The sequence below is a fragment of the Nomascus leucogenys genome, unplaced genomic scaffold (genome assembly GCF_006542625.1).
Source record: "Nomascus leucogenys isolate Asia unplaced genomic scaffold, Asia_NLE_v1 000711F_103125_qpd_obj, whole genome shotgun sequence".
In the NCBI taxonomy this organism is placed as follows: Eukaryota; Metazoa; Chordata; class Mammalia; order Primates; family Hylobatidae; genus Nomascus; species Nomascus leucogenys.
The window spans coordinates 73,860-99,964 of NW_022096293.1; the positions used below are offsets into that span (position 1 = coordinate 73,860).

At 41.4% G+C, this 26,105-nt stretch overlaps 1 pseudogene; it reads right to left on the reverse strand.

Moving 5' to 3' along the window:
* Positions 1-239: 239 nt before the first annotated feature.
* On the reverse strand, positions 240-26,105 carry LOC100590626 (annotated as a pseudogene).

A 26,105-nucleotide genomic window follows, 5' to 3' on the forward strand; every position in this document is an offset into this window, starting at 1 on the left:
CTCAACTCTGTGAATGAAAAAACTAAGCACCTAAAGACACTGACATCTAATGACTGATTAGAGGTTTTAGAAGAAACATGAACAAAAATTGCCCTGATACAGTTGCTCTAAAGATACCAATAGATGAAGTCATTTAACTAGTTTCACCACTGTAGCTTCCCATATCCCAATGCTAAAGTTCACTTCATGCATGGAAAGAATTATTAAGAAAAGCACAATGTTAGTTTCCATTATCACATTCATTTCTGCCTTGGAAAGAACACATTAACCACCTGTTCCCAGATCTGTTTGGTCTTGATCCCATAAATGATGGGATTCAGCATAGGTGGAGCCAGAATGTAGATATTGGCCAGCAGCACATGGATATGGGGTGAAACGTGATGTCCAAATCTCTGAGTGAGGACTCAGAAGATGCCAGGTGCATAAAAGAGGACAATGACACAGACATGGGAGCCATATGTGTTGAGAGCTTTGTGACGGGCATCCTGGGAAGGGATGCCGAAGACAGTACAGAGAATCAGTACATAAGAAATAAAGATTAGCACAAAATCTAAGACCACTGTTGAAATTAGGACAAAAAACCATACCAGATGTTCACTTGGATGTCATCACAGGAAACACAGGCCAAGACCACATGCCTACAAGCAGTGTTTGGGAGGATGTTATTTTTGCAGAAAGTCAGGCTTTTCAGAACATATATTATGGGGAAAATTATACCATAACTTCTCAGAAATATAATCACACGAATTTTCCCAATAAGGGCACATGTAAGAATAGTGGTGTATCTCAGTGGGTAGCAAATGGCAATATATAGCGATCAAGCGCCATCACCAGCAAGATCCTTGACTCATACGTGAAAGTAGAAGAGAGGAAGAAGACCTGAGCAATGCAAATATCAAGGGAGATTTCCTCAGCATGGAACCAGAAGATGGCCGACGCTTGTAGTACTGTGGCAGTGGAAAAGAACAATGTCTGCTCCAGCCAACAAGCAGAGGAAGAGGTACATGGGTTTAGGGAGGCTGCGTTTTGTGAGGATAATGAAGATGAGCAGGCTGTTTCCAAGCAGAGCAATGACATAAGAAATAACAATGGGGATGGAAAGCTATACGTGCTGGTCCTCTAGGCCTGGGATGCCTAGCAAGTGGAAGATTGTGTAGCTAACACCAGGATGATTTAAGGCAGCTGTGTCTGGCAAGACAACCTACGAATCCACCATCTATGTATAGAGACAGAAAATGCAGATTAAACTCAAATATTTTCTTTGATATCACCAGCACTTTTGGCATCTACCTGATCCCACTCAATTCACAGGATGCCAGGAGCTATGTTATAGATAAAGATGAATAAGTCATGGCTTATTGATGTCAGGCTGGTTCAACATATGCAAATCAGTAAATGTAATCAAGCATATAAACAGAACCAAAGACAAAAACCATATGCTTATCTCAATAGATGCAGAAAAGACCTTTGACAAAATTCAACAACGCTTCATGCTAAAACCTCTCAATCAATTAGGTATTGATGGGACATATCTCAAAATAATAAGAGCTATCTATGACAAACCCACAGCCAATATCATACTGAATGGGCAAAAACTGGAAGCATTCCCTTTGAAAACTGGCACAAGACAGGGATGCCCTCTCTCACCACTCCTATTCAACATAGTGTTGGAAGTTCTGGCCAGGGAAATCAGGCAGGAGAAGGAAATAAAAATTAGGCAAATACACATTTTTTATTATGCTTTAAGTTTTAGGGTACATGTGCACAATGTACAGGTTAGTTACATATGTATACATGTGGCATATTGGTGTGCTGCACCCAGTAACTCATCACTTAACATTAGGTATATCTCCAAATGCTATCCCTCCCCCCTCTCCGCTACCTCCACCCCACAACAGGCCCCGGTGTGTGATGCTCCCCTTCCTGTGTCCATGTGTTCTCATTGTTCAATTCCCACCTCTGAGTGAGAACATGCAGTGTTTGGTTTTTTGTCCTTGTGATAGTTTGCTGAGAATGATGGTTTCCAGCTTCATCCATGTCCCTACAAAGGACATGAACTCATCATTTTTTAAGGCTGCATAGTATTCCATGGTGTATATGTGCCACATTTCCTTAATTCAGTCTAACATTGTTGGACATTTGGCTTAGTTCCAAGTCTTTGCTATTGTGAATAGTACCGCAATAAACATACGTGTGCATGTGTCTCTATAGCAGCATGATTTATAATCCTTTGGGTATATAACCAGTAATGGCATTGCTGGGTCAAATGGTATTTCTAGTTCTAGATCCCTGAGGAATTGCCACACTGACTTCCACAACGGTTGAACTAGTTTACAGTCCCACCAACAGTGTAAAAGTGTTCTTATTTCTCCACATTCTCTCCAGCACCTGTTGTTTCCTGACTTTTTAATGATCGCCATTCTAACTGGTGTGAGATGGTATCTCATTGTGATTTTGATTTGCATTTCTCTGATGGCCAGTGATGATGAGCATTTTTCCATGTGTCTGTTGGCTGCATAAAGGTCTTCTTTTGAGAAGTGTCTGCTCATATTGTCTGTTATTTTCTTGTAAATTTGTTTGAGTTCATTATAGATTCTGGATATTAGCCAGATGAGTAGATTGCAAAAATTTTCTCCCATTCTGTAGGTTGCCTGTTCACTCTTATGGTAGTTTCTTTTGCTGTGCAGAAGCTCTTTAGTTTCTTTTTTTTTTTTTCTTTTAAAAAGTGTTAAACTTTATTAGATACTTCAAACTAGCAAAGCTCAACTTCATCACAATTAGCTCTTTAGTTTCATTAAACCCATTTGTCAATTTTGGATTTTGTTGCCATTGCTTTTGGTGTTTTAGACATGAAGTCGTTGCCCATGCCTATGTCCTGAATGGTATTGCCTAGGTTTTCTTCTAGGGTTTTTATGGTTTTAGGTCAGAATAACCAATGCAGAGAAGGCCTTAAAGGACCTGATGGAGCTGAAAACCAAGGCAAGAGAACTACGTGATGAATGCACAAGCCTCAGCAGCTGATTCAATCAACTGGAAGAAAAGGTATCAGTGATGGAAGATCAAATGAATGAAATGAAGCGAGAAGAGAAGTTTAGAGAAAAAATAAAAAGAAATGAACAAAGCCTCCAAAAAATATGGGACTATGTGAAAAGACCAAATCTACGTCTGATTGGTGAACCTGAAAGTGACAGGGAGAATGGAACCAAGTTGGAAAACATTCTGCAAGATATTATCCAGGAGAACTTCCCCAATCTAGCAAGGCAGGTCAACATTCAAATTCAGGAAATACAGAGACTGCCACAAAGATACTCCTCGAGAAGAGCAACTCCAAGACACATAATTGTCAGATTCACCAAAGTTGAAATGAAGGAAAAAATGTTAAGGGCGGCCAGAGAGAAAGGTTGGGTTACCCACAAAGGGAAGCCCATCAGACTAACAGCTGATCTCTCCGCAGAAACTCTACAAGCCAGAAGAGAGTGGGGGCCAATATTCAACATTCTTAAAGAAAAGAATTTTCAACCCAGAATTTCATATCCAGCCAAACTAAGCTTCATAAGTGAAGGAGAAATAAAATGCAGACAAGCAAATGCTGAGAGATTTTGTCACCACCAGGCCTGCCCTAAAAGAGCTCCTGAAGGAAGCACTAAACATGGGAAGGAACAAATGGTACCAGCCACTGCAAAAACATGCCAAATTGTAAAGATCATCAAGGCTAGGAAGAAACTGCGTCAACTAATGAGCAAAATAACCAGCTAACATCATAATGACAGGATCAAATTCATGCCTAACAATATTAGCTTTAAAAAAAAATGGGCTAAATGCTCCAATTAAAAGACACAGACTGGCAAACTGGATAAAGAGTCAGGACCCATCAGTGTGCTGTATTCAGGAAACCCATCTCATGTGCAGAGACACACATAGGCTCAAAATAAAGGGATGGAGGAAGATCTACCAAGCAAATGGAAAACAAAAAAAGGCAGGGATTGCAATCTTAGTCTCTGATAAAACAGACTTTAAACAAACAAAGATCAAAAGAGACAAAGAAGGCCATTACATAATGGTAAAGGGATCAATTCAACAAGAAGAGCTAACTATCCTAAATATATATGCACCCAATACAGGAGCACCCAGATTCATAAAGCAAGTCCTTGGAGACCTACAAAGAGACTTAGACTCCCACAGAATAATAATGGCAGACTTTAACACCCCACTGTCAACATTAGACAGATCAATGACATAGAAAGTTAACAAGGATATCCAGGAATTGAACTCAGCTCTGCACCAAGCAGGCCTAATAGACATCTACAGAACTCTCCACCCCAAATCAACAGAATATACATTCTTCTCAGCACCACACCTCACTTATTCCAAAATTGACCACATAGTTGGAAGTAAAGCACTCCTCGGCAAATGTAAAAGAACAGAAATTATAACAAACTGTCTCTCAGACTACAGTTTAGTCAAACTAGAACTCAGGATTAAGAAACTCATTCAAAACTGCTCAACTACATGGAAACTGAACAACCTGCTCCTGAATGACTACTGGGTACATAACAAAATGAAGGCAGAAATAAAGATGTTCTTTGAAACCAACGAGAACAAAGACACAACATACCAGAATCTCTGCGACACATTCAAAGCAGTGTGTAGAGGGAAATTTATAGCACTAAATGCCCACAAGAGAAAGCAGGAAAGATCTAAAATTGACACCCTAACATCACAATCAAAAGAACTAGAGAAGCAAGAGCAAACACATTCAAAAGCTAGCAGAAGGCAAGAAATAACTAAGATCAGAGCAGAACTGAAGGGAATAGAGACCCAAAAAAAACCCTTCAAAAAATCAATGAATCCAGGAGCTGGTTTTCTGAAAAGATCAACAAAATTGATAGATCACTAGCAAGACTAATAAAGACGAAAATGGAGAAGAATCAAATAGATGCAATAAAAAATGATAAAGGGGATATCACCACTGATTCCACAGAAATACAAACTACCATCAGAGAATACTATAAAAACCTCTACGCAAATAAATTAGAAAATCTAGAAGAAATGGATAAATTCCTCGACACATACACCCTCCCAAGACTAAACCAGGAAGAAGCTGAATCTCTGAATAGACCAATAACAGGCTACGAAATTGAGGCAATAATTAATAGCTTACCAACCAAAAAAAGTCCAAGACCAGATGGATTCACAGCCGAATTCTACCAGACGTACAAGGAGGAGCTGGTACCATTCCTTCTGAAACTATTCCAATGAATAGAAAAACAGGGAATCCTCCCTAACTCATCTGATGAGGCCAGCATCATCCTGATACCAAAGCCTGGTGGAGACACAACAAAAAAAGAGAAATTTAGACCAATATCCCTGATGAACATTGATGCAAAAATCCTCAAAAAAATACAGGCAAACTGAATCCAGCAGCACATCAAAAAGCTTATCCACCATGATCAAGTGGGCTTCATCCCTGGGATGCAAGGCTGGTTCAACATATGCAAATCAATAAACGTAATCCAGCATATAAACAGAACCAATGACAAAAACCACATGATTATCTCAACAGATGCAGAAAAGGCCTCTGAAAAAAATCAACAACGCTTCATGCTAAAAACTCTCAATAAATTCGGGATTGATGGGACATATCTCAAAATAATAAGAGCTATTTATGACAAACCCACAGCCAATGTCATACTGAATGGGCAAAAACTGGAAGCATTCCCTTTGAAAACTGGCACAAGACAGGGATGCCCTCTCTCACCACTCCTATTCAACATAGTGTTGGAAGTTCTGGCCTGGGCAATCAAGCAGCAGAAGGAAATAAAGGGTATTCAATTAGGAAAAGAGGAAGTCAAATTGTCCCTGTTTACAGATGACATGATTGTATATCTAGAAAACACCATCATCTCAGCCCAAAATCTCCTTAAGCTGATAGGCAACTTCAGCAAAGTCTCAGGATACAAATCAATGTGCAAAAATCACAAGCATTCTTATACACAAATAACAGACAAACAGAGAGCCAAATCATGAGGGACCTCCCATTCACAATTCCTTCAAAGAGAATAACATACCTAGGAATCCAATTTACAAGGGATGTGAAGGATCTCTTCAAGGAGAACTACAAACCACTGCTCGATGAAATAAAAGAGGACATAAACAAATGGAAGAACATTCCATGCTCGTGGGTAGGAAGAATCAACATTGTGAAAATGGCCATACTGCCCAAGGTAATTTATAGATTCAATGCCATCCTTATCAAGCTATCAATGACTTTCTTCACAGAATTGGAAAAAACTACTTTAAAGTTCATATGGAACCAGAAAAGAGCCCGCATTGCCAATTCAATCCTAAGCCAAAAGAACAAAGCTGGAGGCATCATGCTACCTGACTTCAAACTATACTACAAGGCTACAGTAACCAAAATAGCATGGTACTGGTACCAAAACAGAGACATAGACCAATGGAACAGAACAGAGCCCTCAGAAATAATGCCACATATCTACAACCATCTGATCTTTGACAAACCTGACAAAAACAAGAAATGGGGAAAGGATTCCCTATTTAATAAATGGTGCTGGGAAAACTGGCTAGCCATATGTAGAAAGCTGAAACTGGATCCCTTCCTTACACCTTATACAAAAATTAATTCAAGATGGATTAAAGACTTAAATGTTTGACTTAAAACCATAAAACCCTAGAAAAAAACCTAGGCAATACTATTCAGGACATAGGCATGGGCAAGGACTTCATGTCTAAAACACCAAAAGCAATGGCAACAAAAGCCAAAATTGACAAATGGGATCTAATTAAACTAAAGAGCTTCTTCACAGCAAAAGCAACCACCATCAGAGTGAACAGGCAACCTACAGAATGGGAGAAAATTTTTGCAATCTACTCATCTGACAAAGGGCTAATATCCAGAATCTACAATGAACTCAAACAAATTTACAAGAAAAAAACAAACAACCCCATCACAAAGTGGGCAAAGGATATGAACAGACACTTCTCAAAAGAAGACCTTTATGCAGCCAAAAGACACATGAAAAAATGCTCATCATCACTGACCATCAGAGAAATGCAAATCAAAACCATAATGAGATACCATCTCACACCAGTTAGAATGGCGATCATTAAAAAGTCAGGAAACAACAGGTGCTGGAGAGAATGTGGAGAAATAGGAACACTTTTACACTGTTGGTGGGACTGTAAACTAGTTCAGCCATGTGGAAGTCAGTGTGGCAATTCCTTAGGGATCTAGAACTAGAAATACCATTTGACCCAGCAATCCCATTACTGGGTACATACCCAAAGGATTATAAATCATGCTGCTATAGAGACACATGCACACGTATGTTTATTGCAGCACTATTCACAATAGCAAAGACTTGGAACCAAGCCAAATGTCCAACAATGATAGACTGGATTAAGAAAATGTGGCACATATACACCATGGAATACTATGCAGCCTTAAAAAATGATGAGCTCACGTCCTTTGTAGGGACATGGATGAAGCTGGAAACCATCATTCTCAGCAAACTGTTGCAAGGACAAAAAACCAAACACTGCATGTTCTCACTCAGAGATGAGAATTGAACAATGAGAATACACGGACACAGGAAGGGGAACATCACACACTGGAGCATGTTGTGAGGTTGGGGGAGGGGGGAGGATAGCATTAGGAGATATACCTAATGTTAAATGATGAGTTACTGGGTGCAGCACACCAACATGGCACATGTATACATATGTAACTAACCTGCATGTTGTGCACATGTACCCTAAAACTTAAAGTGTAATAAAAAAAAAAAAGAAGAAGAAGACCTTGTCTTTTGCTAGGCCTTCAGCATGGGTATTGATCAATGTAGTCAGGAGTTGAGATGGTTTAGGCTCTGTTGTTGTTATAAGGATCCTGAATAAACCACATGTTTAATGGCCTCTAGTGTTACTCTCTTAGTCTATTTCTACTGCTATAACAAAATGCCTGAGACTAGACAATTTATAAATAATATAAACTTATTCTTCACAGTTTTTGAGCCTGGAAATTGCAAAATCAAGGTGCTTGCATGTTTGGCATCTAGTGAGGGCCTAGTCTGTTCTTCCAATATGCCACCTTGAGCACTGTATCTTCACAAGACAAAAGAAACAGAAGAACAAAAAGGGCCTAGGCTAGTTCCCTCTAACCCTTTGATAAGTTCATTAATTCCATTTAGGAAGGCTCTGCCCTCAGGACTTAATCACCACCTAAAAGCCTTGCCTCTTAATATTATCACATTGGTGGTTGAGTTTTAACATATGAATTTTGGGGAATATATTCAGACCATAACTTTCCATCCTTAGCCCACCAAATTCATTTCCTTCTCACACAAAAAATACATTCATTCCATCTTAATAGCCCCAAAAAGTTATAACTCATTCCAGTACCAATTCAAAATTCTAAGGTCTAGAGTCTCATCTAAATCAGATATAAGTGAGACCCAAAGTACAATTCATCCTGAGGCAAATTTCTCTCCAGCTGTGAGCCTGTGAAATCAAATAAGTTATGTGTTTCCAAAATATGATGGTGAGACAAGCATAGAACAGACACTTTCATTCCAAAAGGGAGAAATAGCCAAGAAAAAAGGGGGGTAATGGGTCCCAAGCAAGCCCAAATCCAAACAAGGTAAATAACATTAAAACTTTAAGCTTGAGAACAGTTTTTGACTCCATGCCCTGCCTTCCAGACACACTGGGGACCCGACCTCCATGTCTTTGCTGGATGCAGCCCATGCTGTACCTCTCATAGGTTGGAGTTCAGTGCCTGTGGCTCTCTCGAGCTAGAGTTGCACGTTGGTGATTCTACAGGTCTGGAGCGTTGGGAGCAGCCCAGCACTACAGTTCTTTTGGGCATTACCCAAGTGGAACTGTGAGGTGGCTCCACTACTATGGCTCCACTAGGCATTACCCTCTCTGTGTGACTCTGCCTCTGTGGCAGTTCTCTCTATGGGCACTGCACTCCAGCCTGGGCGACAGAGACTGTCTCAAAAAAATAAAGAAGGCAAAAAGATCTGGACAGACATCTCATCAAAGAAGATACACAGAATGCAAAGAAGCATATGAAAAGGTACCGAACATCATGTCATTGGAGAATTACAAATTTACACAACATGAGATACCACTACATACCTATTAGAATGGTGAAAATGCAAAACACTGACAACAGTAAATGCTGGCGAGGATGTGGAACAACAGGAGCTCTCATTCACTGCTGATGGGAATGCTAAATGGTACAGCCACTTAAGAACGCAGCTTGGCAGTTTCTTACAAAACCAAGCATACTCTTACCATACAATCCAGCAATCATGCTCCTGGGTATTTACCCAAATGAGTTAAAAATGTATATCCACACAAAAACCTGCACACAGATATTTATAGCAGCTTTATTCATAATTGCCAAAACTGGCAATCAAGATGTCCTTCAGTCAGTGTATGTGCAAGTAAATTGTAAAAAAAAAAAGCAAAAATCAAATAATAACACCTAAATAAAAGATACTCAGGTCAGAAAGGAGGATGTAAACCTGTATTTATTAAGAGATAACATGGCTGTGTATGTAAAAAAAAATCCTAAGAATCTACACAACACTTGGGATTAATAAATGGATTTAGCAAGGTCAGGGACACCAAGTTTAAAATACAAAAATAAATTATACTTTATATAAAACCAGCAAATAATTTAAAATACAATTACAAACAATTTTTTTTATTATAACACTAAAACAAAGCATAAAATATCTAAATTTTATGGCTGGGCACAATGACTCTCGTGTGCTATCCCAGCACTTTGGGAGGCCAAGGCGGGCAGATGGCTTGCACTCAGGAGTTCAAGACCAGCCTGGGCAACATGGTGAGCCCTGTCTCTACTAAAAATACAAAAATACTTGGCTGGGCATGGTGGTACATGCCTGCAGTCCCAGCTACTCTGGAGGCTGAGGTGGGAGGATCACTTGAAAGCAGGAGGGGTGGCAGGGGCAGTGGTGGAGGTTGCAGTGAGCCAAGAGCTGAGATCATGCCACTGCACTCTAGCCTGGGTGACAGAGCGAGACCCTGTCTCAAAAAAAAACCTAAATTTTAGTGGAGCTTAACATTTGAATGTGATCAGAGAAAGAGACATGCCCAGCAAGCAAGTTGGTCAGTTGAAAACAATGCAGTTCTGGAATGGCAAAAAACCTGAGGGTCCCACAGGGCACTCTTGGGAGTGCTAATTAATTATTTACAAGAGCCAAAGGATCTTGTGGAACACACCCAAAGGATCTTGGAGGGTGCTAAGCAGATGTGGGGCACTTTAACAGTCATGCCAATGGGTCATGCAGTACTAGCAGAATGTTTAGAAAAACTGTTCAGTTCCAAGAAAGACCATCCTTCTATTTAGCCCTCAACTAAACTCACTTGGTGGGTCAAATTAAAAATCCAACAGAAGGCCTCTAAAAAGTATTCACAGTAAACAGTTTTCTAGCCTCTGCTTGCAGTTCAACAAGACCAGAGATGGTCAGAGGCCCCACAAGCCAAATCATGAACACCCAATAACTATTATTACCACTAAACATGTCCCTGGAACTGAGAAATACCCTGTGACAAACAAAAAGATATTTCTTAAACATAAAACTGTTTCTCCTTTACAAATATGTATATATACACTTACTTGGACTAATTAAATAAAAAGATATGAAAAGAATACATAAAGAGATAAGTTTATCAGCAGGAAGAGCTTTAGTGAATAAGATAACTGAAAATTAAATGTGGATTATTTGGTGGCCAAAGAAAAAGGGGGTACAGAATGTTTTTCATGGTTGACCTTGACTTACAGAAGTAGGGAAAATTTATTTTTAAGTGATATTTAGGTATTCCCATGTAAAAATTTAAAATATTACAAATACCAAAGTTTGAATGGCTTTTTTGAAAATGTTATAAATTTAATTCAAGTTCCAAAGGAACACTTTTGATAGAAAGTGTTTTTTAAATAATTAATATGATTTTCAGGCTGGGCATGGTGGCTCATGCCTGTAATCCCAGTATTTTGGAAAGCCAAGATGAGAGGATCACTTGAGGTCAGGAAATCAAGACTAGCCTGGGCAACATAGGGAGACCCCATCTCTACAAAAAAAAATTAAAATATGTAAAATTTTAAAAAAGAAAATGGGATTAATGTTTTCCAGATCGCATAAAATGGAAACAGGAATAATTGGTGTAGCAATGCTAACACTCTTTTGTTAGGAATAAGTACATGAGCATACTTAAGAAGGGATGGAAGTTTAGAGGAAAAGGTGGACTAGGCAGGCTTGGAGGGCCATAATGACTTGGCCATCATGTACGGAATTGAGGAGATGTTGAAAAGACTGTTCTATATTTGGGCTCCCTGGGATAATAGCAGCCCCTCAGGCTTTCAAGCCAACACATAAAATCTCAGTTTTCTTCACCCATCATTCTGACAGCCTCATTGTCACTCATCCCATTCTAGCCCAAGAGAACTCCATTTAAAGCAGGTAAGTGATTTTTTTATTGCTGTGAGCAAAATTTTAGTCTAGATAGGAAAGGCCCTATCTAGACTAGATGTCATGGGAACTAAAGCAGGTGGCTGAAAATATTAGTACTATTGTCTGGAGTTGGGTAGACAGAGTTGGAGAGACTAAAGCAGTGTGGGGTGGAGCCACTTGTACTGGCTCATCTGTGCATATTCCTTGCAAACTTCACATTCAGTGATGTCATGTTGATACCTTGAAAACGACCTTGGTGGGAGTACATACACTGCTGAAACTGGCAAACACTGCAATGCAGGGCTTTAATTGATTGACTGATCTTTGTGTGTGTATTTTAGCTGGGTTACCAGCACACCACCAAACCACAGTCATAAATATGGGCTATGCCAGTAGAATGGAAAATGCTGTCTGGGATGGCAGAATGAGGAGACTCTGGGCATGGGGACCCTTCTTACCTCTCAATGTGCCAAAGAGCTCTGAGCCCGGAGCGCCTCCAAAGAAGGTTCTACATTGGCTCCAATCTTGACTACTGTAAATATCCAAGGTATAAAAGGGACTTATTTACGACTACCCTGCCCTGATACTTCACACTCATCCAATATTTTGTCATTTGGTTGTTTTGTTAAACACTTTCAGGAGTTGCACTGTGCTGTCATGTACTGAAATCTGGAAAAACACAAAGAAAAAATATAATTCTCACACCTCAGAAAGTCTTAAATCAGTTAGGGGAAACATTGCCAGGTAATCTAACATGCTCCTATTCCTGAGATAGATCCTCTGATAATTAGACTTTTTGTGAAATCAGAGAGAAGAAATGATTTATGAGGTGAGCGTTCTCAGAGGCACATTGCTGACACATTGAAGAGATGATTTTTTTTTTTTTTTTGGACGGAGCCTCGTTCTGTCGCCCAGGCTGGAGTGCATTGGCACAATCTCGGCTCACTGCAAGCTACACCTCCCGGGTTCACGCCATTCTTCTGCCTCAGCCTCCCTCCTGAGTAGCTGGGACTACAGGCGCCCACCACCACGCCCAGCTAATTTTTTGTATTTTTAGTAGAGATGGGGTTTCACCGTGTTACCAAGGATGGTCTGGATCCCCTGACCTCGTGATCCGCCCGCCTCGGCCTCCTAAAGTGCCGGGATTACAGGCGTGAGCCACGGCGCCCGGCCGAAGAGATGATATTTTAAAATACCCTGAATAAGGGTAACTCTCTCAGGAACACAAAGAAGGACAATGGCAGTTAATTCTCTGAGATGCTGAAGATACCTGGACGGAGACGGGAGAACATTCATGAGGCATGTGAGAAGTTGTCTAGATTGGGTTGAGTAGATAAGCAACTACTCAGGTACCCACAATTTCACCCGTAGACCAGGCCCCCAGTCATTGAGCTCTTTAACCTCCCTTCTTTGCCTCCCAGAAGCAAAATCCTCTTTACTCTCAAAGTACCAAATGGCCACCCTTAGCTTAACAGGTCCTCTTCAGGCTTCTCTTTTCTACTTAAGATTTACATTGCTTCATTTGATCTTCTTTTCGGGCTGTTACTTTGTCAGCACAGTGGTGCACACACTTGGCCGTCAACCTCCAGTGGCATTTTCCATGTCTGTTTTGGTTTATTCCACCTCCTTCAGAAGGGCAAATTTCTTCGGGGTATTATATGTTTTCATAGTGCTTGTGTGATCACAGGCTGACCTGGTGGTAGTTGCTGTCCACAGCAGGCACATCCTAAGGAGCCTCTACTGGGCTCTTGTCACGTAATTTTATTTCTGAAACCGCTTCAGCCGTTACTTAGACGGTACTGCAGGAACAAAAATAGGAGTAAATCTTCCTACTCTGGAAACTGAATTTAGAGATGGGGAGAATGGAACCTGAGAGGCAGGGAAAGAATGATCATGTGGACTTACTATGTGCTAGATTCTCAGTCAGGCACTGAATAAATACAGACATGCTAAAAGTTGTTTATCTATTATACTGCATTATTTCCTAGATCCCCGAACTTCTGCACCACGCTCATCTCCTGAGAACGGAGAAGGGCATTACATAATCGGAAAGGGTTCAATTCAGCATGAAGACCTAACTATCATAAATATATATGCACTCAACACAGGAGCACCCAGATTCATAATGCAAGTTCCTAGAGACCTACAAAGAGACTTAGAATCCCACACGAAAATAGTGGGAGACTTCAACATTCCACTGACAGTATTAGACAGATCATCGAGGCAAAAAGATAGCAACGGTATTCAGGACCTAAACTCAATATTGGATCAAATGGATCTAATAGACCTTTTTATTATTTATTTTTGAGACACAGTCTGCCTCTGTCATCCAGGCTGGAGTGCAGTGGCATGATCTTGACGCACTGCAAACTCCACCCCCCAGGCTGAAGCGATTCTCATGCATCAGCCTCCAAAGTAGCTGGGATTACTATTAAAATTTTATGGGAGCCAAGATGGCCGAATAGGAACAGCTCCGGTCTACAGCTCCCAGCCTGAGCAACACAGAAGACGGGTGATTTCTGCATTTCTGTTTGAGGTACCGGTTTCATCTCACTAGGGAGTGCCAAACAGTGGGTGCAGGACAGTCAGTGAAGCGCACTGTGCGCGAGCCGAAGCAGGGTGAGGCGTTGCCTCACTCGGGAAGTGCAAGGGGTCAGGGAGTTCCCTTTCCTAGTCAAAGAAAGGGGTAACAGACAGCACCTGGAAAATCGGGTCAGTCCCATCCTAATACTGCGCTTTTCCAATGGGCCTGGAAAACGGCACACTAGGAGATTCTGTCCTGCACTGACTCAGAGGATCCTATGCCCACAGAGTCTCACTGATTGCTAGCACAGCAGTCTGAGATCAAACTGCAAGGCGGCAGCGAGGCTGGGGGAGGGGCGCCAGCCATTGCCCAGGCTTGCTTAGGTAAACAAAGCAGCCAGGAAGCTCGAACTGGGTGGAGCCCACCACAGATCAAGGAGGCCTGCCTGCCTCTGTAGGCTCCACCTCTGGGGGCAGGGCACAGACAAACAAAAAGTCAGCAGGAACCTCCACAGACTTAAATGTCCCTGTCTGACTGACAGCTTTGAAGAGAGTAGTGGTTCTCCCAGCACGCAGCTGGAGATCTGAGAACGGACAGAATGCCTCCTAAAGTGGGTCCCTCACCCCTGAACAGCCTAACTGGGAGGCACCTCCCCAGTAGGGACAGACTGACACCTCACTCGGCCGGGTAATCCTCTGAGACAAAACTTCCAGAGGAACTATCACACAGCTGAATTTGTGGTCTCATGAAAATCCACTGTTCTGCAGCCACCGCTGCTGACACCCAGCCAAACAGGGTCTGGAGTGGACCTCTAGTAAACTCCAACAGACCTGCAGCTGAGGGTCCTGTCTGGTAGAAGGAAAACTAACAAACAGAAAGGACATCCACACCAAAAACCCATCTGTACATCACCATCATCAAAGACCAAAAGTAGACAAAACCACAAAGATGGGGAAAAAACAGAGCAGAAAAACCGGAAACTCTAAAAAGCAGAGCACCTCTCCTCCTCCAAAGGAATGCAGTTCCTCACCAGCAACGGAACAAAGCTCGATGGAGGATGACTTTGATGAGTTGAGAGAAGAAGGCTTCAGACGATCAAACTACTCTGAGCTATGGGAGGAAATTCAAAACAACAGCAAAGAAGTTAAAAACTTTGAAAAAAAATTAGAAGAATGGATAACTAGAATAACCAATGGAGAGAAGGGCTTAAAGGAGCTGATGGAGCTGAAAGCCAAGTTTCGAGAACTACCTGAAGATTGCAGAAGCCTCAGTAGCAGATGTGATCAACTGGAAGAAACAGTATCACTGATGGAAGATGAAATGAATGAAATGAAGCAAGAAGGGAAGTTTAGAGAAAAGAGAATAAAAAGAAATGAACAAAACCTCAAAGAAATTTGGGACTATGTGAAAAGACCAAACCTATGTCTGATTGGTGTACCTGAAAATGACGGGGAGAATGGAACCAAGTTGGAAAACACTCTGCAAGATATTATCCAGGAGAACTTCCCCAATCTAGCAAGGCAGGCCAACATTCAGATTCAGGAAATACAGAGAACGCCACAAAGATACTCCTCGAGAAGAGCAACTCCAAGACACATAATTGTCAGATTCACCAAAGTTGAAATGAAGGAAAAAATGTTAAGAGCGGCCAGAGAGAAAGGTCGGGTTACCCACAAAGGGAAGCCCATCAGACTAAAAGCTGATCTCTCAACAGAAACTCTACAAGCCAGAAGAGAGTGGGGGCCAATATTCAACATTCTTAAAGAAAAGAATTTTCAACCCAGAATTTCATATCCAGCCAAACTAAGCTTCATAAGTGAAGGAGAAATAAAATACTTTACAGACAAGCAAATGCTGAGTGATTTTGTCACCATCAGGCCTGCCCTAAAAGAGATCCTGAAGGAAGCACTAAACATGGAAAGGAACAACCGATACCAGCCACTGCAAAAACACGCCAAATTGTAAAGACCATCGAGCCTAGGAAGAAACTGCAGCAACTAACGAGCAAAATAACCAACTAACATCATAATGACAGGAACAGATTCATACATAACAATATTAATGTTAAATGTAAATGGGCTAAATGCTCCAATTAAAAGACAGACTGGCAAACTGGATAAGGAGTCAGGACCCATCAGTGTGCTGTATTCAGGAAACCCATCTCACATGCAGAGACACACATAGACTCAAAATAAAGGGATGGAGGAAGATCTATCAAGCAAATGGAAAACAAAAAAAGGCAGGGGTTGCAATCCTAGTCTCTGATAAAATAGACTTTAAACCAACAAAGATCAAAAGAGACAAAGAAGGCCATTACATAATGGTAAAGGGATCAATTCAACAAGAAGAGCTAACTATCCTAAATATATATGCACCCAACACAGGAGCACCCAGATTCGTAAAGCAAGTCCTGAGTGACCTACAAAGGGACTTAAACTCCCACACAATAATAATGGGAGATTTTAACACCCCACTGTCAACATTAGACAGATCAACGAGACAGAAAGTTAATAAGGATATCCAGGAATTGAACTCAGCTCTACATAAAGTGGACCTAACAGACATCTACAGAACTCTCCACCCCAAATCAACAGAATATACATTTTTTTCAGGACCACACCACACCTATTCCAAAATTGACCACATAGTTGGAAGTAAAGCTCTCCTCAGCAAATGGAAAAGAACAGAAATTATAACAAACTGTCTCTCAGACCACAGTGCAATCAAACTAGAAATCAGGATTAAGAAACTCACTCAAAACCGCTCAACTACATGGAAACTGAACAACCTGCTCCTGAATGACTATTGGGTACATGATGAAATGAAGGCAGAAATAAAGATGTTCTTTGAAACCAATGAGAACAAAGACACAACATACCAGAATATCTGGGACACGTTCAAAGCAGTGTGTCGAGGGAAATTTATAGCACTAAATGCCCACAAGAGAAAGCAGGAAAGATCCAAAATTGACACCCTAACATCACAATTAAAAGAACTAGAAAAGCAAGAGCAAACACATTCAAAAGCTAGCAGAAGGCTAGAAATAACTAAAATCAGAGCAGAACTGAAGGAAATAGAGACACAAAAAACCCTTCAAAAAATTAATGAATCCAGGAGCTGGTTTTTTGAAAAGATCAACAAAATTGATAGACCACTAGCAAGACTAATAAAGAAGAAAAGAGAGAAGAATCAAATAGATACAATAAAAAATGAAAAAGGGGATATCACCACCGATCCCACAGAAATACAATCTACCATCAGAGAATACTACAAACACCTCTGTGCAAATAAACTAGAAAATCTAGAAGAAATGGATAAATTCCTCGACAAATACACCCTCCCAAGACTAAATCAGGAAGAAGTTGAATCTCTGAATAGACCAATAACAGGTTCTGAAATGGTGGCAATAATCAATAGCTTACCAACCAAAAAGAGTCCAGGACCTGATGGATTCACAGCTGAATTCTACCAGAGGTACAAGGAGGAACTGGTACCATTCCTTCCGAAACTATTCCAATCAATAGAAAAAGAGGGAATCCTCCCTAACACATTTTATGAAGTCAGCATCATCCTGATACCAAAGCCTGGCAGAGACATAACCAAAAAAGAGAATTTCAGACCAATATCCTTGATGAACATTGATGTAAAAATCCTCAATAAAATACTGGCAAACCGAATCCAGCAGCACATCAAAAAGCTTATCCACCATAATCTAGTGGGCTTCATCCCTGGGGTGCAAGGCTGGTTCAACATATGCAAATCAATAAATGTAATCCAGCATATAAACAGAACCAAAGACAAAAACCACATGATTATCTCAATAGATGCAGAAAAGGCCTTTGACAAAATTCAACAACGCTTCATGCTAAAACCTCTCAATAAATTAGGTATTGATGGGACGTATCTCAAAATAATAAGAGCTATCTACGACAAACCCACAGCCAATATCATACTGAATGGGCAAAAACTGGAAGCATTCCCTCTGAAAACTGGCACAAGACAGGGATTCCCTCTCTCACTGCTCCTATTCAACATAGTGCTGGAAGTTCTGGCCAGGGAAATCAGGCAGGAGAAGGAAATAAAGGGTATTCAATTAGGAAAAGAGGAAGTCAAATTGTCCCTGTTTGCAGATGACATGATTGTATATCTAGAAAACCCCATTGTCTCAGTCCAAAATCTCCTTAAGCTGATTAGCAACTTCAGCAAAGTCTCAGGACACAAAATCAATGTACAAAAATCACAAGCATTCTTGTACACCAATCACAGACAAACAGAGAGCCAAATCATGAGTGAACTCCCATTCACAATTGCTTCAAAGAGAATAAAATACCTAGGAATCCAACTTACGAGGGATGTGAAGGACCTCTTCAAGGAGAACTACAAACCACTGCTCAATGAAATAAAAGAGGATACAAACAAATGGAAGAACATTCCATGCTCATGGGTTGGAAGAATCAATATCGTGAAAATGGCCATACTGCCCAAGGTAATTTATAGATTCAAAGCAATCCCCATCAAGCTAACAATGACTTTCTTCACAGAATTGGAAAAAACTACTTTAAAGTTCACATGGAACCAAAAAAGAGCCCGCATCGCCAAGTCAATCCTAAGCCAAAAGAACAAAGCTGGAGGCATCACGCTACCTGACTTCAACCTATACTACAAGGCTACAGTAACCAGAACAGCATGGTACTGGTACCAAAACAGAGACATAGATCAACAGAACAGAACAGAGCCCTCAGAAATGATGCTGCATATCTACACCTATCTGATCTTTGACAAACCTGACAAAAACAAGCAATGGGGAAAGGATTCCCTATTTAATAAATGGTGCTGGGAAAACTGGCTAGCCATATGTAGAAAGCTGAAACTGGATCCCTTCCTTACACCTTATACAAAAATTAACTCAAGATGGATTAAAGACTTAAATGTTAGACCTAAAACTATTAAAACCCTACAAGAAAACCTAGGCAATACCATTCAGGACATAGGTGTGGGCAAGGACTTCATGTCTAAAACACCAAAAGCAATGGCAACAAAAGCCAAAATTGACAAATGGGATCTAATTAAACTAAAGAGCTTCTGCACAGCAAAAGAAACTACCATCAGAGTGAACAGGCAACCTACACAATGGGAGAAAATTTTTGCAACCTACTCATCTGACAAAGGGCTAATGTCCAGAATCTACAATGAACTCAAACAAATTTACAAGAAAAAAACAAACAACCCCATCAAAAAGTGGGCAAAGGACATGAACAGACACTTCTGAAAAGAAGACATATATGCAGCCAAAAAACACATGAAGAAATGCTCATCATCACTGGCCATCAGAGAAATGCAAATCAAAACCACAGTGAGATACCATCTCACACCAGTTAGAATGGCGATCATTAAAAAATCAGGAAACAACAGGTGCTGGAGAGGATGTGGAGAAATAGGAACACTTTTACACTGTTGGTGGGACTGTAAACTAGTTCAACCATTGTGGAAGTCAGTGTGGCGATTCCTCAGGGATCTAGAGCTAGAAATACCATTTGACCCAGCCATCCCATTACTGGGTATATACCCAAAAGGACTATAAATCATGCTGCTATAAAGACACATGCACACGTATGTTTATTGCGGCACTATTCACAATAGCAAAGAGTTGGAACCAACCCAAATGTCCAACGATAGACTGGATTAAGAAAATGTGGCACATATACATCATGGAATACTATGCAGCCATAAAAAATGATGAGTTCATGTCCTTTGTAGGGACATGGATGAAACTGGAAACCATCATTCTCAGTAAACTATCGCAAGGACAAAAAACCAAACACCACATGTTCTCACTCATAGGTGGGAATTGAACAATGAGAACTCATGGACACAGGAAGGGGAACATCACACTCCAAGGACTGTTGTGGGGTTGGGGGAGGGGGGGAGGGACAGCATTAGGAGATATACCTAATGCTAAATGACGAGTTAATGGGTGCAGGAAATCAACATGGCACATGGATACATATGTAACAAACGTGCACATTGTGCACATGTAGCCTAAAACCTAAAGTATAACAAAAAAAAACTAAAAAAAAAATATATATATATATATATATCAGTGAATGGTCAGCAGACTCTCCATCCCGAGGGCTTTGTGCCCACCTACCCCCTCGGACAGCTGCTGAGGCCAACCTGGGGAGCGAGCAGGTGGAGCCTCTGAGAATTCTAAGGCGAAAGATGCTGAACATGCCTTCAAGAGGACGGAGAAAATGGACAGAAAGAATGGGGATCCTCTCCTTACCTGCTCTGTACCACAATGCCCTTCCTGTTCGCCGCCAGAGCTGGTTTTGAGCACTGCGCCTGGTTTGAAAGATTAGGTCTCCATTTAAAGACAGCACTTTACAGTGTGCTACAGGCAGCACCTGTGCATAGGTTAATACTAAACATCATCATTACTATCAGCTGCTGCACAGCCACCACCAGAAGGTGTTAGCCATGAAGTGGGAGAATATCAGGCCCTGTCTTTGTGAACTGGACAGAAATGCTTGTTGGCCCACCTGGAGGGGAGGGTCGGGCACCAGGACACCATGCCCACTGTTCCCCATACTCCAGGGAACCAGGAGAAACAGGAGCTTCCAGAACCATGGTCTCCAGAAGGCAATGTGGAGAGGCCCTTCTCAGTAAGAGGGGCTCCACGGGGAGCTGCAGGATACGCTGAGCCCACAGCTGTGAAGTGTGAAACGTGATTACCCAAGCCCAAGTCACAGGTTGTGAACAGGGGAGGGTCAACCTGAATTACATCCAAACCCTCGATATTTGCAGTTAATAGTAAAGAGGCTTTACCTGTGGGCCTCATCTGTAGACAAGAGAGGGAGGAGCCACAGGGGCAGTAAGAGAGTTTGGTTGCTGGAGAGTTTTTGCAGGTGGTTCAGGGACTTTCTCAGGCCTTACTTCCCAGTGTCTGCTGTGAACCTGTAACTCTGCTCCAGCTTCTAGGATGTTTCAGGGCCACTATGTTGCACATCTGTCAGGAGCACCGTTCATATTACAGTAGATGACCCTGGATTCTGAACTGTTGCCTTATCCCTGAATTCTGCTTTTCTGCTTGGACCCTTAGGATAACTGTCAGCTGGACTTTGGAACTGGGTTTTGCACCCCAACCCCAGATGCCATCTTTTGAATCACTTTTAGTGACACACTGTAAAACAGGGACTTGCTCACCCCTAAGATCCAATCCAAGTGTATAGAGTGAGGTGCCACAAAAGAAGACATGAAACCCTGAAAACAGTGGTGAGATTTAAGGGACTGACATGTGAAAACAATTCAGGTATCACTTCCTAAAAAGGTTCCATTGATTGCGCCTTGTCATACTCTGCCAGTTGCTCTGCTTTATTTTTCTCATAACAATTACCACTACCTGGATGGCTTAGGTCATGGACTGAGTGTTTGTGACCTCCCAAAGTTTATATGTTGAAGCCCTGAACCTCAATGTATTCATATTTGGAGGTGGGATCTTTGGGAGGTAATTAGGATTAGATGAGGTCATAAGGATGGGACTTCCATCATGAGATTAGTGCCCTTATAAGAGATCCCTTTCTCTGCCTCTCTTGCTGACTCTCTCTGCAACGTGAAGATGCAGTGAGAATGCAGCCATCTGCAAGCCAGGATGAAACCTCTCATCAGAATCAGGCCATTCTGGCACCCTGATCTTGCATTTTAGCCTTCAGGACACTTAGAAAATAAATTTCTATTGCTTAAAAAAAAAAAAAAACCAAACACCACATGTTCTCACTCACAGGTGGGAATTGAACAATGAGAACTCATGGACACAAGAAGGGGAACATCACACTCTGAGGACTGTTGTGGGGTTGGGGGAGGGGGGAGGGACAGCATTAGGAGATATACTTAATGCTAAATGACGAGTTAATGGGTGCAGGAATTCAACATGGCACACAGATACATATGAAAAAAACTTGCACATTGTGCACAGGTATCCTAAAACCTAAAGTATAATAAAAAAAAAACTAAAAAAAAAAAAAATTTTATGAGACGGCGATTAGGAAAAAGTGTCTTAAAAGGCTCAATAAGTGGGGATTGATGAAAAAAATGGAGAAATACTGGACTAGAGTGAAGAGAAATAAGAAACACTGAGGCATCTGCTGGTAAAAATTTTGAACTCTAAGGAGAAAGAGAAAAATCTTACAAACATCCAGTTAAAAAGAACATATTTCCAGCTTTATCAATGTCCCTACAAAGGACAGGAACTCATCCTTTTTTGTGGCTGCGTAGTATTCCCTGGTGTATATGCGCCACATTTTCTTAATCCAGTCTAAAACTGATGGACATTTGGGTTGGTTCAAAGTCTTTGCTATTGTGAATAGTGCCACAGTAAACATACATGTGCATATGCCTTTACAGCAGCATGATTTATAAGCCTTTGGGTATATACCCAGTAATGGGATGGCTGGGTCAAATAGTATTTCTAGTTCTGTCATGCGAACTATCGCAAGAACAGAAAACCAAACACCACATGTTCCCACTCACAGGTGGGAATTGGACAATGAGAACACTTGGACACAGGAAGGGGAACATCACACACCGGGGCCTGTCGTGGGGTTGGGGGAGGGGGGAGGGATAGCATTAGGTGATATACCTAATGTAAATGATGAGTTAACTGGTGCAGCACACCAACATGGCACACGTATACATGTGTAAGAAACCTGCACGTTGTACCCTGGAACTTAAAGTATAACAAATATATAGAGAGAGAGAACATATTATCTACAGAAGAAGAAAGATGCTGGGATTAGACTTTTTATCTCCAATGCTGGAACGGACAGTGGCCCAGCAGTTAAGGACTACTGAGAGACAGGACTACAGCCCAACAATCCTGTACCCAGCCGGGATGTGGCCCCTCTGCCAGGGTGTAGGAAAGATGCACGGCAATTCAGACAGTTTGTCTCCTGTGTCCCCCAACAGAGAAACCTACTTGAGAGAAGACGTTCCAAACATTTTCTCTCATGTGAACCTGAACAACGATTGATGGGAATGTGAAGGAAAGAACACAAATCTCTGGGCTTCACCACTGGAGTTTGTGATTCAGTGGTTTGAGATCTAAATTTTCATTTTTTACAAGTTCCCAATTAATGCTAATGCTGCTAGTCTGAGAACATACTTTGAGAAACTTTAAGGTGTTTACTAGTTTGTTCGTTTGTTTCTTTGTTTGTTTGTTTTGAGACAGAGTTTCACTCTTCTCGCCCAGGCTGAAGTGCAATGGCATGATCTCTGCTCACTGCAACCTCCACCTCCCGGGTTCAAGCAATTCTCCTGCCTCAGTCACCGGAGTAGCCGGAATTACGGGCACCTGAAGCCATGCCTGGCACATTTTTTGTATTTCTTTAGTAGAGACAAGGTTTCACCGTGTTGGCCAGGCTGGTCTCGAACTCTGGACCTCAGGTGATCCACCCGCCTCAGCCTCCCAAAGTGCTGGGATTACAGGCATGAGCCACCGCGCCCAAAACGATGACTTCAAGTGAAATGCTGTATAATAAAATTAATTTTATCATAGGCTAATTCATATGAACAAGAGTCACAAAGACATCGCCAAACTTCTAAATAAAGATTCAACACAGAATATTAAACATAGAAATAAATGCGAGCTGTACATACAATTAAGAAAGCCTAATAAAACCTAGTAAGATTATTATTCACCCAATTTTTGGTGAATCAGTGAGTGATGGCGGTCGTAGTTGTGGTAAGTTAAATCAAGGAATAAATGTTTGCAAAGAAAAAATTGTAAGGAGCACCTCCTGCTACTACTACACCGTTAAAAAATCAATAATGACAGACACGGCAGGCTGATCTATTTTGTACTCTCGTCGTTATTGTCTTGCATTTGTATGATTACCACATGTTTTGTGAATTTTTACCTTTCAATAATTTGTATTCATTCATTTTCCAACCCGCTGATTCCAGTTCAGAGTGGCAGGTGGCTGGAACCTACCTCGGCAGCTCAAGGTGTGAGGCAGGAACCAACGCTCCACAGGACCCCATCCAGGGCTCAGGGCACACCCCCATACTGGGACCATAGAGATGTCAGTTCATCTAATGTGCACTTCTTTGGGATGTGGGAGGAAACAAGAGTACCCAGAGAAAACTCACACAGACATGGGGAGAGTATGCAAACCCCACGCAGACATTGGCCTGCCAGAAGTCCATTTTTTAAATTAATGTTATAATAAATCATATTATTTCAGGCTGGGCACAGTGGCTCATGCCTGTAATCCCAGCACTTTGGGAGGCTGAAGCGGGTGGATCACTTGAGCCCCTGGGCTTTTGAGACCAGCCTGGGTAACATGGTAAAATTCCATCCTCTACAAAAAATACAGAAGTTATTCAGGCATGGTGGTAAACACCTGTAGTCCAAGCTACTCAGGAGGCTGAGATGAGAGGAATGATTGGGCCCAGGAGTTTGAGGCTGCAGTGAGCCATGATGGTAGCACTGCACTCCAGCCAGGGTGACAGAGCAAAACTGCGTCTCAAAAAAGAAAAAAAAAAAAAAAAAAAAAAAAGATGTTATTTGAGAACCTGCTGTATTTGCCATGTAAGAATCACCTTAAGAGGGACATAGAAAGATTAAATATGTTGCTTTATAGATGGATTTTATCCCTGCATCAAGGACAAAACTGATGTCTCTGGTCTGATTTATATTGAAATAAATGTGAGCTATACATACATTTAAGAAAGATTAATAAAAACAAGTAAAATTGGGCCGGGTGAGGTGGCTCATGCCAGTAATCTCAGCACCTTGGGAGGCTGAGGCGGGCAGATCACCTGAGGTCAGAAGTACAAAACCAGCCTGACCAACGTGGTGAAACCCCATCTCTACTAAAAATACAAACATTAACCGGGTGTGGTGACGCGTGCCTGTAGTCTTCAGCTACTTGAGAGGCTGAGCCAGGTGAATCCCTTGAACCTCGGAGGTAGAGGTTGCAGTGAGTCGATATTGTGCCATGGCACTCCAGCCTAGGTGACAGAGCGAGACTCCTCAAAAAAAAAAGATTATTATTTACCCAATATTTGGTAAATCAGTGAGCGACAGCAAACAGAGCTCACCTATAAACCAGTCGTGACTGGGTGGGGCCACCTTTGTGGAGCGTTACTGAATTAGGGATTTAATCGTTTTGATTGTTCTTGCCATTACTTAGCAGTCCACTATCGTAATCTAATCAATCCAAAAGTGACATGATTATCTTATTTTTTGAAACCCCACTCATAATTTTAAAATCTCTTCTATTTTCTTGATAAATTATACAACTACTAAAAAAATTCTAAACATTGCATTTAATTATAGAAAAGCTCGAACTCAGCTGTACTTGGAGGCAGAGGATTGCATCAATTCCGGCATTCCCTGAAGAATCATTATGATTTCAATAATATCAAATGCAGAAAATGTTGTGTTGCATAACTCTTAAAATACCATAGGCAGATATGTTGTTGAGAATGGGATTTTTTTGTATTGGTGTAAAGTTTTGTGAATTTCTGGACAGAACTATACACAATGGTCCCGTGATTTATGCAGTTGCATTTCTCGAACGTTATGAAAATTAAAACAAGCAACAACACTCGTAATTTATAATTAAATAGGGTACAGCCTTGGAAATTGTCAACATGTTTATCATCCGATTTCGTGTCTGAAGGTCACTGGAGAGTCCTATGACATGCTTGCGGGTAGCTTAACTGTCCTGGCCATTGTCAATAGCAGCCCCCAGTCATTAGGAGAACCACCAGAGCAGACTCCAGATTTTAAATGAATCCGGACTGGGTGGTGCCACCTTTGTTGAGAGTTACTGGTTTAGGTAATTTGATCATCTTGATTGTTCTTGTGATGACTTAGGAGACCATTATCACAACCTAATCAATCCAGAAGTCATGAAGTCTCCACCCACTAATTAAGGCGACTCAATATAAACCTGACTCCTGTGCCTCCACATTCGCTCATTTGGAAGACCTGGGTATAGGCGGTTGTCTCCTCGGCTCAGAGTCCCTGCAGCAGCTGAGGTGCCTGTGTCTCTCTGGTTGCCGGTGGCCGCCAT